Below are 13238 nucleotides of genomic sequence, written 5' to 3'. Positions count from 1 at the left end.
CTGGTGCAGAAGGCTCGTCACTTTGTGTGCAGTTATTTGTTTATAAATGCATCCATTCCACTAAAATCTGTTTCCCTGGAGAGTAAAACCAAATCATCGACGTAAGCCCACCATCTTTGTTATTTAATCATTATCAAGCAAACTGCATTTCACTGGGATTTGAGGTGACTTACCAGCACCTAGAATAGTTATAGACTTTTACTAGTGACCAATATGTACTTATTGAATGAATAAACAGAGAATAACAATAATTACCATTTATTAAGCTTTCCAAGCAAGGTATGTCTGAGGAAGGAATATCTCATCTTTTTTGCTAAATCTAATTCTTCCTGGACTCTTTGAAGGATCTTACTCCCTTAATTATCCTTTCACTGTCTACCATTTCATCTGTCTTTCAGTTAAATTAGGCTTTGTCCTTCAAACATGTTCACATCTCATTTTTGTCCAAAACACTTTCACTTGTTAATAGCCCCTGCTTGTGAATCTAGTAATTGCTATCTCTCTTTCTCCCTCTCTCTCTCTCTCTCATTCATTCTTTCTCTCATTTTATCTCTGTTTCTCTCACTGTAATTACAATCAACATCTTGAAACCCATGGCCTTAAACACAGTATTTCCATTTCCTTACTACAAAAGGCCTCATGTAATCTAGATTCTATCTTCAAACATACCTAATCTAAGGATGCTCAAGATTGCCCTCTACATGAAGAGGTCAACATTTCTCTAATATGATACTCCAGGAAAGAACTCTCCAATACTGCAGAGAGAAGCAAGGCCTTAGGAGAGAAGTGAGGAAAGAGAGGATGCTTTGACATTAATGGACTGTTGATACCTACTCTTTCTAACCATCTTGGTCAGTCCTTACACTATATTCAGTCTTACACAGCTATTAGTTTGACATGGCTGATCATTTGCTAATCCTCAACCCTCTCTCTTTGGTTTCTGGTACAGTGTACTCTCCCAATTATCTTCTTCCTATTTTTTCAGCTTTATTCTGCCTAGCTATGTGAAGGCCTAGAAAGCCCTAAGAAAAATTCAAGGAACAAGGGAGGATCTTTCATCCCTGTTTTTCACTAGATTTGGACTTTTTTTCTTTTTTTTTTTTTTTTGTCTGCACCTTGCAGCGGCCTGTGGAATCTCAGTTGAACGACACAGCAGTGAAAGCCTAGAATACTAACCACTAGGCAACCACGGAACTCCCAAGGGAATTTTTTTTTTTTTTTTGACAGGTGACTTCTCAATTAAAGCCAAAAGACCGTGGAATGATATTTTCAAGTGCTGAGGAAAAAATAAATTGTACACCTAGCAAAATTTTTAACAAGAATGGGGGTGAGGGCTTCCCTGGTGGCGCAGTGGTTGAGAGTCCGCCTGCCGATGCAGGGGACACGGGTTCGTGCCCTGGTCCGGGAAGATCCCACATGCGACGGAGCGGCTGGGCCCGTGAGCCATGGCCGCTGAGCCTGAGAGACCGGAGCCTGTGCTCTGCAACGGGAGAGGCCACAACAGTGAGAGGCCCGTGTACCACAAAAAAAAAAAAAAAAAAAAAAGAATGGGGGTGAAACTTTCAGATGAAAATTGATACAGGTGTCATCAAAAGACCTTCACAGTGCCAGTTATCAAGTTTTTGTTTCTCAGCTCCAAATTCACCCTTCTGCTCTACAAAAGTGGAGGTGAGCTCTTTATTTTTTTTTAACATCTTTATTGGAGTATAATTGCTTTACAATGGTGTGTTAGTTTCTGCTTCATAACAAAGTGAATCAGCTATACATATACATATGTTCCCATCTCTTCCCTCTTGCGTCTCCCTCCCTCCCACCCTCCTTATCCCACCCCTCTAGGTGGTCACAAACCACCGAGCTGATCTCCCTGTGCTATGCGGCTGCTTCCCACTAGCTATCTATTTTACAGTTGGTAGTGTATATATGTCCATGCCACTCTCTCACTGTGTCACAGCTTACCTTTGCCCCTCCCCGTATCCTCAAGGACATTCTCTAGTAGATCTGTGTCTTTATTCCTGTCTTACCCCTAGGTTCTTCATGACCTTTTTTTTTTTCCTTAGATTCCATATATATGTGTTAGCATATGGTATTTGTTTTTCTCTTTCTGACTTACTTCACTCTGTATGACAGACTCTAGGTCCATCCACCTCACTACAAATAACTCAATTTCATTTCTTTTTATGGCTGAGTAATATTCCATTGTATATATGTGCCACATCTTCTTTATTCATTCATCTGATGATGGACACTTAGGTTGCTTCCATCTCCTGGCTATTGTAAATAGAGCTGCAATGAACATTTTGGTACATGACTCTTTTTGAATTATGGTTTTCTCAGGGTATATGCCCAGTAGTGGGATTGCTGGGTCATATGGTAGTTCTATTTGTAGTTTTTTAAGGAACCTCCATACTGTTTTCCATAGTGGCTGTATCAATTCACATTCCCACCAGCAGTGCAAGAGTGTTCCCTTTTCTCCACACCCTTTCCAGCATTTATTGTTTGTAGATTTTTTGATGATGGCCATTCTGACTGGTGTGAGGTGATACCTCATTGTAGTTTTGATTTGCATTTCTCTAATGATTAATGATGTTGAGCATTCTTTCATGTGTTTGTTGGCAATCTGTATATCTTCTTTGGAGAAATGTCTATTTAGGTATTCTGCCATTTTTGGATTGGGTTGTTTGTTTTTTTGATATTGAGCTGCATGAGTTGCTTGTATGTTTTGGAGATTAATCCGTTTTTGTGGCTGCACCGCGTGACATGCGGGATCCTAGTTCCTGGACCAGGGATAGAACCTGTGCCCGCTTCAGTGGAAGTGCAGAGTCTTAACCACTGGACTGCCAGGGAAGTCCCCCAAGGGAATATTTTTTTAATTTGATTTTTCTTTTAACAAAAGGCTTAAGATGAAATTTACTTTTCCCCTTGTGATTCTCCCCAACTTTTTATTACAAAAAATGTTGAATATACAAAAAGTTTGAAAATAGTATAAAGATCTCTCAAGATCACTCCACAAATAATATTTTGTCAAATTTCCCTTGTCAATACATGTGTATATAGAGATTTTTTTTTTGCTGAGCCATTTGAAAATAACCTACACATATCATGACAATTCACCCCTAAAAACCAAGCTTAAAAATAAGAACATTTTCCTTCATAAACACAATGCCATTATCACAGTCACCATTATCAATACCATAATAATCCTCTAATAGTATCTAAAATCCAGTCCAATTTCAAATTACTTCGACTGTCTAAAAAGTATCTTTTATATATTTTTTTAAACCAGTAAGTAAAATATTCAAGTTTTACTCACTGCATTTGGTTGTGATGCCTCTTTACTCTTTAGTTCTAGAACAGTCCTACTTCATTTTTCATATTAACTTTCACTCTTCATATTAACTTTAAATAAACAAAACCAATTTCTTGTAGAATGTTCCAGATTTTAGATTTGTCTGATTTTATTTACAATGTCATTTATCACATGTTCATCTATCTCCTGTTCTTCCTATAAACTGGAAGTTGGATCTAAAGGCATCATCGGGCTCAAGTGAAACATGTTTGGCAAGTATCCTTCATAGGTGATGTACACTTCACACTGCATCACCACAGGAGACATAACATCACAGTGTCCCACTATTGGTGATGCCACCTATGACCACTTGACTAAGGCTATTTTTCCCCTTTAAAACCATGAATAACCTATGGAGTGATACTCTGATAAGACCATACTGTTCTGCAAAATCTCATGGGATACTGGTATCCCATGTGATTTCTAAAAGCTATAAAAAAAGATTACATATGAAAAATCTAGTATCAGATCAATGTTCATTTCTCTATATTGCCTTTCTAATGCTCAAATGCAAAAGCAAGATGTATTTCTAGCCCAGGAATACAGGCATTTTCACCAGAGAGTCAATACTGTCTTGGTCTGTTTGCTTCCTGTGCCCCAAGGCAGGCCCTCTGAGACCTGCAGACAAAAACAAACTCCAATTCTCCCTCATGAGAACAGGCACACATGAACAAGAGCAAGCAGGCCTCCACTACCCACCTACCAATGGGGATTATGAAAAGCAGGGACTACAGACTAAATAACTAAACCTACTTGCCACCATTGCAATGAATGAAGAAAGAAATCTTTAAAGGTTTATTCAAATTCTCAGAACATCCCTACACCATTTGGCAAAAAAGTGTGTTAAAGTCAAATTCATGGTTTGATGAAGGAAGTAGTCATTAATATTATGAATTTTCTTTGTGCTTGTGCCTTTGCTATCAACTCATTGAAGACTTAGAAAAAACTGAATCAAGTAATGAAGACTGTTTGTTATAATGCAATGAGATAGCTAGATCATAAAATGCATGAAGGAATTACTGAGCTGCTTCCTCAGAACAAAGGGTGTCTGGAATTGAACAGTTGTGAGGGACACCACCTTCGGAACACCAAGCTTGTCGCTAAGTTCACAAGATAATACTCTCTTATTTGAGTGGCAAGAAATCTACTCCCAGTGAACTTGAGACTTTAGGACGGCTTTGCTAAAGGAAGTTCCAGTATTCTGTTTCAAAAGAACATGTGGCATGAGCAGATGGCAACAGAAGACTACACTTACTTCTCATTGCTAAGACAGCCCTGAGCGAGCAAGAGCTGGGTTTTGAAAAACTGTAGAGCTATCTGGTCAAAAATAAATCACAATTTTAAAAATGATTCATAGATTTTGAGGCATATGAATCACGTTTTAAATTTCTGCAGCTACTTAGGCTCTATCCATCACCAACCTGCCTCAGTTTCAAGAGTTACTGATTAACCTAAAAGCAAACTATGCCCACCAAGCCCCTACATTTTAGGGTAAACAGAACCCATCTGGTAGAACGAACTTCAGCCTTATCTCCCGAACCACCTCTCATCTCACCTCCATCCCCAACCATTCCTACTGCTTTCCCTCACACTGCCATCAAAACTCTAAACTGAGCACTGAAGCTTCTCCTTGTTCATAAATTAAAATACCCAGAAGAAAAAACAAACATGGTTTCCCAACTAGAAGATGAACTGTCACAGTATGGGGATCAGTAAGCTGTGTTGAGTAAGTGTGAAGATTTGAGAGTCACACTAACTAGGACAGACCCAGCTCCCCCATTTATTAACTGTAACCTTAAGGAAATATGTACCTCTTTCCAAATCAGAATGTCCTCATTTGTAACATCATTCCCCTCCTTATGTCAATGCATAGATGATAGAAAAGTTTCCACCTGTCACACAAATGCTCTTGACAAGGTCACCAAAACCTCCCCATTGCTAAACCCAGTGTCAAGTCATAATCCGCATCTTTCTTGACCTACCAACAGCATTGGGCATAGTTCATACTTCCTCTCCCTTGAAACACTTTTTCACTTGGCCCCCAAGTCTTCATATCTTCCTACTACCTTTAGTAGCAGGCTAAAGTCCATGGCTTTAGTCTCTATTTTTCCTCATTTTCTGACCTTTAAATATTGGCACACCCAGAGCTTAGTCCTTGGACTTCTCTCCTCTGGCAATACTCCCTCCCTCCGTCCCTCAGTGATCTCACCAAGCCTCGCAGCTTTAAATACCAGCTATACCTGAACAATTTCCCAATTTCTAGCTGATGGCTCTCTTCTGATTCCACATATGCAGTGTCCTACTCAACATTTCCATCTGGATAGCTAATAAGCTTCTCAAACTTGACATGTTCAAAAGTGAGTCTCTGGTCTTCTTCCCCAAATCTGCCCCTCCCACAGTCTTCCCCATCTCAAGTAACGGCAAGTCCATCTTTAGAGCTCCTTCAACCACTTTAGGTCTCTGCTAAAATGTCATCTTCTCAGTGAGGCCTTTCCTGACCAGCATAAATTGCAAAATCCACCACTCCAATGGTATTTTATTATACTTCTCCAGAGCACTTACAATCATTTAACATACCAAGTGTTATACTTATTTATTTCTTGTCTGAATCTGCCACTATAACATAAGCTCCAAGAAGGTGATGATTTATGTTTGTTTTGTTCTATACTGTATTCCCAGCACCTAGAATTTCTGCCACATATGAGGTACCCAAATATTTACTGAATCAATGAACAAAGTAATGAATGACGTTCATTTGCTTGGCTTTAAAAATGTTGTACCCATCAATAAATTAAAATACATCTTGATTTTACATGCTTCGGATTTCAGAGTTGCTTTTCAATGAATTTTTCTATAATAGTGCCAACAATTAATACAAGTCTCCTTAATCAAATCCCTGTTAATGTACTAATTACTTTTCCCCAGCTGCAGGTTGCACCTATATTCTAGCCTCTTTTACTCTGTGACACATACACAACAAGACATGTCTTAGGACCTATGCAGCAAATCACCTAACATGGTTTATTTTAATCGCTACCACACTCACCAAGGCCTGTTAGTGAATCACAAAACTGTTTCAAACTAAGTAAACTGATATTGCATTAGAGCGAACTTTTCATTCCCATTAATGGTGGCTTTTTACTGTTTGTCTGTATTTGAAATGTTTAGAAAAAAGAAGAGCCCTTAAGGAAGACAGCCAAATAAAAAACTTGAATGTGAGAACAGAAGGTAACTGGCACATTCTATCAATCTGTTATCATTGACATATAATAACTACCAACATTCAGAGAGAAATATGTATGTGCAAAACACTAGTAAAATGTTTTCCGTGAGTTTGAAGGGTCATAAATTACAATTGCTAACTGTATGGGAGGCAGTGGTTAAAAAGCCACATCTTTCCAGTAGTTTTCTATTCTACAAGAGCCTACAGAATAACTCTCAGTACTTCAGAAATTTTCTCCGCCCTGAACTGAGCAGGGCCCTAACACTTTATTGTTCCAACATTTTTTGATGACTACTAACACAAGCAACCATCAGCCCAAAAAACCTACATTTTCATTAAACATCACCAACACATTTTGGAAAAGATGCCTAATTTTATTTAGAATATTTACTGTTTTATGAATATCGTGTATACATTACTTAATAGAAAACAAAAAAATTCCACTTGGACAGGACTTTCTGAATGCAGTCATGGTGTAGGACTTCTTCGAACAATATCTTTTGTGCTCTTATCAGCAAAGTGGCTTTAAGTATCAGATACAGATCAAGGCAAATGAATGTGCACAGAGTTCAAATTCTAAGTTAACATCACAATCATAGTATCTATAAGTAGAAAGGTAAGGTATCCTCTTATTGATGACAGGATCTCACTGAGCCATACATAAGCTCTCAGTTGGTTTTGCCCGTGATCACTGGCATGCATATATGTAAGATTACGAACTCTCTGTAAAGTGCAACAATGAATGAACAAAATGGGGCTAGAACCTATAAACCCCCACACTCTAATCATTGAGTTTATCCATCGCAACAAACAAAACAGTGTCACAGAGAAATGTAACAGATAAACCAGGAATAAAAGCACTACCTAGTTCCAGGTCTAACTCTACAAGTACCAAAACTATTTCAAGATTTATACTATGGATTTTGATCTCTGTCTAGTAGAACACACACACACAAAGGTAGAATATCAATATATGAAAATCAGTAGCATTTTCTTCTATCAGCGATAATCTACTTTAAATTAGTATCTACTCACGATATTTTTTAAAACTGCAAAAAATTTCTTCCTGCTCAGTCATAAATGGAAAGCCATTCCATGCTCTTGGATAGGGTGATCTAATATTATAAAAATGTCAATTCTCCCCAAAATAAAGCTATAAGTTCAATGCATACTAAATCAAAATTATAGTTGTTCTGTCTTTAGAAACTCTAGCTCCAAAATATATAGAAAAGAATAAAAATCCACAAATAGCCAAGCCAACTTTGAAAATGGAAAAAGAATGGAAAACTTGCCTTACCAGAAATTTAACATCATTAGCCATTTGGGAAACATAAATTAAGACCACAATGAATTATAGTGACAATTACCAAATGCTGGCGAGGATGCAAAGAAACTCAATCTCTCATACATTGCTGGTGGGAATGTAAAATGGTGCAGCCCCTCTGGAAAACAGTTTGGCAATTTCTTCAAACACTAAACATACACTTACCATACCACCTAGCAGTCATATTCCTAGGCATTTATCCCAGAAAATGTGAAAAATTATATCCACAAAAAAAAACTGTACAAGAATTTCCATAGGCAGCTTTGTTTGTAATAGCAAAAAACTGAAAACAGCCCCAATGTCCCAGTGAATGTTTAAACAAACTGTGGTACATATATACCATGGAATACTACCCAAATTACACAACAATTTGGATGACTCTCAAAAATTGTCTCACCCAACAATTCAGATGAATCTCAATCTCAAAAAGTCGCATGCTGTATAATTCCATTTATACAGCACACTTGTAATGATCAAAGTATAGATGGAAAATTGACTAGTGAACAGGAGTTAGAGATAATAGAGGAAGGGAGACGGAACTGACTTGAAAGGGGTGGCACAAAGGTCTTAGTGGTGATAGAGTAGTTCTGTATCTTGATGGCAGTGGTAGTTACAGGTATCTACCTACACAGGTGATAAAATGGCATAGAACTATATACTGGCCTTGTAACAATGTCAATTTCTTGGTTTTGCTATTTCACCATAGTTGTATAAAATGTAACAGTTGAGGGAAATTGAGTGAAGTTATATGAAATGTAACCATTGGGGAAACCAGACCTCTCTGTACTAGATTTGCAACTTCTTTAATCTATAATTATTTCAAAATAAAGCTAAACAAAATAAATAGGAAAACTTACTCATGTAGGAAAAAATAACCATACAAAGCCACAGTACTAAAACAGCATGATATTCGAGCAAGAGCAAACAAATAAGCCAAAGGAACAGAATACAGTTTTCAGAGCTTCTATGAGAGGTCAATATACAGTAAGTGTGGCACCACTTATCTATGGGGAAAGGAGAGAATGATACTAGGAAAACTGGCACACTACACGGAAAATAAACTGGGTCTCTACCTTGTGACATGTAAAAAGACACTCTGGATGTATTCAATACCTATAAATTTAAAGGAAAACTATAAAGTTAGTAGTACATAAAATAGGTAACTTTGTGACACAGAATTGGGGAAAGACTTCTTAAACAAAACCCCCAAAACACAAACCATAGGCAAAAAAATTTTAATTTGATTATATCAAGTAGAAAATTTCTGTTCAATGAAGGACATCATAAAAAAAGTTATATAGACAAATGACAGAATAGGAACAGATACAATATTTAAAGGACTAGTATCTAGGAAATACAAGGAGCTTCTGAAGATCAACAAGGCATGAAACCTCAAAATAAAAATGGGTAAAGGAATAAACAATTTTACAAAAGGGAAAACCCAAAAAGATAAAATGCCCATGAAGAAAGGCTCAAACTCATGAGTTAATAATGAAATGTAATTTAAAATGAGATTTCACTTTGTATCCATTCGTCTGGAAAAAGCAGGGGGCTGGATAACACTAAGCATCGGTGGGGTTACAAGGATACAGAAACTCTCCTGAACTTCCTGCAGGTGTAGAGACCACGGCAGCTTGTTCTGGAACACAATCTGGCAATCCTTCAATAAAATATATGAAAACCCTATGATCCAGAAATCACATTGCTGGATATATATCTCAAAGAAAGCATCATAGAGGTCTAAAAGGTATGTTTATCACAGTATTGCCTAAAGTGGTAGGAAAATGAACGTTACATGGGTATCCACAAATAGGACAGTCAGCATATAAACTGTAGTAGATGGAAATTCTGAAGTACTGTGTATCAGTTAGAAGCAATGGACAGGAACACAAATAGATCCTTAAATAGTAGAGAGTAGGGAGCGGAAAAACTTTAATGAGATCTTGCATGATATCATCTCTATAAATTTAAAATTTGGGCGCCCAGGGGGACTTCCCTGGTGACTCAGTGGTTGGGAGTCGCTCTGCCAGTGCAGGGGACACAGGTTCAAGCCCTGGTCTGGGACAGTCCCACATGCCGCAGAGCCACTAGGCCCGTGCGACAGAACTGCTGAGTCTGTGCTCTAGAGGCCGCGAGCCACAACTACTGAGGCCCGTGCACCTGGAGCCCACGCTTCACAGCAGGAAAGGCCACCGCAGTGAGAAGCCCGCGCACCGCAATGAAGAGTAGCCCCCGCCCCCCGCTCGCCGCAGAGGAGAGCGCCCGGCGCAGCAACAAAGACCCAACGCAGCCAAAAATGAAATAAACAAATAATTAAATAAATTTATATAAAATGTGGGCACCCAACACAACACACATTTAATAACACATACATGTCGGAATGATTGTCTATGGGTTGGTGGGCAAGGGAAGGGAGTGGAAACTGGATATAAAAGACAATGAACAGAAAAAAACCGGAGACACACGTTGAACAGCCCAATGATGATGACTGAATTGAAAAAATTAACTCAATCCTCTGCATTAGAGGTACAAAACAAACTTTAAGGACTCACCTAACATAGAGGACACCACTAAGGCTAAATGTCACCCTACCTTCCGAGGGCAAAGGCACAAAACCAGCTCGCTACCTTTAGAGTTTGCGATGCTAAGCCTGTCACACAGATAGACCACCTCGCTTCCTCAAAACATAGCTTATATCCAAATGAAAACCAAAGGAAATTGTAAGATCTCACTCAGTCCATGAACCAGTCCGCGTTCCTGTTTCTTGCCTTTGGTGAATGTCTTGGAGTTAGGGGCTACCTCTGAGGTTCAGTAACTCACCGAGTCCCACCCTAACCACTGAGCTGAGACCTGCAGAGCACACACTCTCTTGGCTGAGCTGCCTCCGAGGTGGAGTACCCAGGGTGGACACTGGGGCAGAGGCAGCCATGATAGCTGCTAGAAGCTGGGGGGATGCTCTGTCCACTTTACTGAAGAGACTGTTGGTAACATTTGCCGGTTGTCACTTAGTTATTATTCTGTGTTGGAATATGAACCTTAGTCCCAGGATCTGTGCTTTTTACCGCTTCGCTATACTCAGATGGCTCTGAACTTGAACCCAAGTGTAAATAAAGGTTGGTACTCCCCCCTATTAAAAAAAAAAAGAAAGAAAAGGCTAACTATCTCAAAATTTAAGTTCCCACAGTGATAGTCAAACAAGGCAAAGCCCAGTCCCTTTGAGTTATCCAATTATCAAGATCTTTTAAAATTTAGCTACAGGTGGCAATAAGAAAAAACAAAGTGTACACTCCGGGCTTGCTGTTAAGTAGGGTTTGAAGCATTTTTAAAATAAAGATAGACACTTAAATGAATTTCTCACAATAATCTCTGAAAATTAACAAGGCATGTGTGGAATCTAAAATATGACACAAATGAACCTATCTATAAACCGGATACAGACTCACAAACATAAAGAACAGACTTGTGATTGCACACAGGGAGGATGGGTGGGGGAGGGATAGGTTGGGAATTTGGGATTAGCAAATGCAAACTATTATATATATGTACAACTGAATCACTTTGCTGTACACCAGAAACTAACACAACATTATAAATCAACTGTACTTCAATAAAAAAAATTTTTTTTTTTCTGGTCGCACCGCACGGCATGCAGGATCTTAGTTCCCCGAACAGGGATCGAACCCACGCCCCCTCCAGTGGAAACAGGGAGTCTTAACCATTGGACCACCAGGGAAGTCCCTTAATAAAATACATTTTTTTAAAAAAGGAAATTAACAAGGCATTTACTACGTATTTATACTGTTCTGTTTGCCCGATTTGAAATAATAAAGGCATTTCAACACATTATTTTCACTTTTAAGCTGTCCTCCACCTCCATACTGTCACAAATTACTTATAAAAAAGTGTGTGTGTATATTTCAAAAAACTCAATCAATTTCTCTCATATAACAGGCAACTCTTGACATCCTGCCCATAAAGCCCTAAACAATAAACGTCGGAAAGAGTCACAGCTTGCCTTTTTGGGCTCCTGGCAAATGCTAATGCAAAAGCAAGCTGTAGCTCTCACTGAACCCTAAAATCAGCAGCATCAACAATTCCAGTGCTGTCTGTGATGCAACTGTAGCTGCCATAGTTTCAAATTCTAGGACCTGAGAAACTGACATAGCAAGTAAATCAAAACATAAAACGCAATTTTTGAATCCAAGGCAGGGTATTGCTAACTCCAAACATATAGTTTCAGAACCCTGGGACCCACTAGTAAGGGAGCAGGCATAGCAGGAATCCTCTTAGACCAAGTCTTGGGGCAAAGGGATGAGAGCGGGCAGGTGTACTAACAGACGTCTCAGTACCTTAGGCAAGGGCAAACTAAAGAGTACCAGGAGAGGCTATGTGTACCCCAAAAGCAAGCACAGCATTTCCCAAAAGCACTGTTAAGAACCAGCCACCCATCAACATTAAGCATCTCACCCCGTTTAGATTGCCACTGCGGGCAAGGCGGTCCCATCTCAAGACCAAAGCCAGTGTCACCAGTAGCAAATGTCACTCACTAGGCCAAGGAGTCCCACAGACCCCTGGCAGGACCCACGCTCCAGGCACAGGCGCCTAGTCGTGGGCCTGAAGCTGCAGGCGCCGCACAGACCAGAGCTTCCAGCAGCAGCGCTCTGACAGCTGACACCGCCCCCAGGTGGAGCGGAGCTGTGACCCTTGACCCCCGGCCTCTGACCTTCACGTTGAGGGCACATTCCGCGCTGGGGTCCCCCCCGGGGAAGCTCGAAAGCCCTTTACCTGTCACAGCTTCATCTTATGCCTCGGTATTTTCTGTCCCACCACCTGCAGGCGTCCTGGCAAAGAGGACAAGGCGAGGACGTATCCAGAGAGGAGGTGGGGTGGGCAAATCCTGGTGGGAAAACTTTGGACTGTAACCCCAGCCCAGCCTCCGTCTCTCCAGAGAGGCTGCAAGATGCCGTTGCCGCCGCCACCACCGCCGCCGCCGCCGCCGCCGCCGCCGCCGCCGCAGTAAATCAGCTGACACCCGCCAACTGCCGTGACTTTCCCGGCAACTGTCGCAAAAATGAGGGGGAGGGAAACTCCCCTCATTTCCCTACAAGCCTGTCCTAGGCCGGCTCGAAAAGAGCGGCCTGCGTTACCATGGAGACCAAACGGAGGCGACCATGTTAGCTGTGGGCAGGGAGTGTGCGGCGGCCATTTTGGTTATGGGAAGGCTGGTCTAGGCTTTCTTCTCGCCTCTTCTCGCCTTTCTTCTCGCCTGGAGTCCCATGCTGGGAGGACCAAGATGGAGGGATGGATGAAATGGCAAGTCTAGGTGTTTGTGTCCTGTGACCAGG

At 40.3% G+C, this 13238-nt stretch overlaps 1 protein-coding gene across 4 annotated transcripts in view; it reads right to left on the bottom strand.

Annotated features, from left to right (window-relative positions):
• The window catches only part of WDR7 (WD repeat domain 7), a 363724-nt gene extending 350849 nt beyond the window's left edge, over window positions 1-12875 (bottom strand). For all 4 annotated transcript variants that reach the window (XM_081251713.1, XM_081251715.1, XM_081251714.1 and 1 more), the window contains exon 1: window positions 12679-12875. The gene's annotated coding sequence lies outside the window, so the exon portion shown is untranslated. The remainder of the gene's footprint in view (window positions 1-12678) is intronic.
• Window positions 12876-13238: the final 363 nt, after the last annotated feature.

The sequence above is a fragment of the Mesoplodon bidens genome (genome assembly GCF_964165515.1).
Source record: "Mesoplodon bidens genome assembly, chromosome: 13".
Taxonomy (NCBI): domain Eukaryota; kingdom Metazoa; phylum Chordata; class Mammalia; order Artiodactyla; family Ziphiidae; genus Mesoplodon; species Mesoplodon bidens.
Note: the sequence above shows the minus strand (reverse complement) of the source record. Positions and strands in the feature narration are given on the sequence as shown.